At 38.6% G+C, this 2,090-nt stretch overlaps 1 pseudogene across 1 annotated transcript; it reads right to left on the bottom strand.

The window, feature by feature from the left end:
- Positions 1-502: 502 nt before the first annotated feature.
- LOC308396013 (sialidase-3-like) lies at positions 503-1,757 on the bottom strand (annotated as a pseudogene). Its single transcript has 2 exons — positions 1,530-1,757; positions 503-1,427 (listed from the first exon to the last, which is right to left on the bottom strand). The product of its transcript is annotated as a sialidase-3-like (transcript).
- Positions 1,758-2,090: the final 333 nt, after the last annotated feature.

The raw sequence follows: 2,090 nt of genomic DNA, 5'->3' as shown, positions 1-2,090 counted from the left end.
AATTCACTACAGTTATTTGTTTATTAAAATATTCATTGTGGATGTTGAACTCACAGTTTGGAGTTGGTGGGAAATAAATGAGCAAAAGAACAGATAGTTTTACAATAAAACAGCATATGTTAACTATTTTTATTATTTTCTGCAATAAAATCAAATGCATTCACAACCATTAATATGATATTTGCAACATTAGGTATGTTTTCTTCAAGGAGTGAATAACTAGATTAAAACTTTTGTTTAAACTGAGCATCCATGTTTAATACTCACTGAAAACAGGAGAAACTGTTTTGTTTCCTTCAATTTATTAAAGTATTTTTTAAAGTGTTAATCCTACAAGCTTCTCAGTTTTCTTATTCATTTTTCATGCAACAAGCAAATAAAGATTTTTACATACAAAGCAACACTTACTGCTTTAAGTCGTGCACATATACATATGAATCTTTTCATCTACACACCTGAATAAAAATTATTCTTTTTATATTTTTCTTTTCTTTTCTTCAGTTTATTTCTTGGTGATGTCCTTATAGCTAAAGACAACAGAGGCTATCTGCTCATGTATTTCCTGCTGCCCACACTCAAACAGACATGCAAAGCAGCCATCATCAATGTAAGCCAGGTCTGAGTAACCACTGGGTCCATCATTAATGATGCAGGGTTCGCTCCATGCCTTTGGATCACGTGGGGATTTGTTCAGATACACACCTAACTTGACCCTGTGTTTCGGACTGGTTGGGTGCGTGAACAGCAGCCACTTTTCAAGGTTCTGGCTTGGGTCACTTTCTGTGTTTTCACTTTCTTGTTGAGCTGGGAAGGAGATCACGCTTCCGTGACAGCCTGAACCTGTTTCCACAAGCTTGTTTTCAGGTTGAGGAATGGTAAAGCTATGTCCATTATCATCACTGACTGCTTCCACTCGATGGCCGCCCACATTACGGGCGTTGCAGTAGATGTGGTCTTTGGAAAGTTCAGCCATTTCACACTCAACTGATATCACTGATTCCTCATTAAATTTCCGTATGAAATCCCCAAATTTCCAGTTTTCACCATGACTATCACGATACAGTGAGATTGCATAGTTTACTTGGTTTGATCGCAGTATAAGCATAAACTGGGATAATCAGTCTACCACTCTCTGTTTGAATACCATGGCCTGGCCCAACAGCAAATGTGGCCCAGTTTTTTATTTCACTCAGTTCGTCCGTCAAATTGGTCACGTCGCTCCAGGTTTCTCCGAGATCCTCACTTGTGATGAAGCAGAGACGGGTCCGGTTGTCACATTTTTTTATTTGGTGAAGCTCAGTGATGCCGTCTTCAACACAGATGAAAAACAGGAAAAGTTTGTTGTTGACCTTGTCATACACCGGGCAGGGGTTCATTGGACGGTGTCCATCAATAAGTGCCTTTTCCACCTCTTTGAGTTCTAACCACTAAAAGAGAGATTGTTCAGGAGTAAATAAAACAGAACAGTTCAAAACAGGACTGTAATTAACAAGTAATTTAGAACTGAAATGGCTGATTATCACTATTACCTCAGTCGTCCTCTGACAGCATTTCTGCTTGATCTTTCCTGTTCTCATAACCAGCTTTTCTCCGCTGGCATCATCTGAAGTCTTCCTCTGCTCTGCAAAGGCAAGTAAAGTTTTACTTTTTTCCTCATACAGAAGAGCAGGGATCCTGTAAACACATTGAGCAGCTTCCTTAGATTCAAAGACAGGTTGTTTCTGCAGCTGAGCTGTTGTTGAACATCCACAGCCCATGTTTGCTTTCCTTGTGTATAAAATGGATATTAAATTATAAAGAAGCCTTGCTGGGTTTATCTCTGCGGTCCTAGAATTTGATGTTGCTTTGACTTTTATAGGCTGGCTTTTAGAGAGTGTGGATGAGGGAGGGATCTTTGTTTTTATCACAGATCGATGGTCATTTCTGAGGAAATGATTCACATTTCATTGAACTCCACCCCTCATTCCCTTAACAAATTAAATAGGCAAAACCCGTCTTTCATCATGCATGTCAGGAAAACAACCAGAATGAAAACCTTTAATAGCTGTTATGTCTGAATTTTATTATTTTGTACATACAGCGGTATAAAA

Source organism: Rhamphochromis sp. 'chilingali', assembly GCF_963969265.1.
Source record: "Rhamphochromis sp. 'chilingali' genome assembly, chromosome: 4".
NCBI lineage: Eukaryota > Metazoa > Chordata > Actinopteri > Cichliformes > Cichlidae > Rhamphochromis > Rhamphochromis sp. 'chilingali'.
This window is presented reverse-complemented; position numbering and strand designations above follow the sequence as displayed.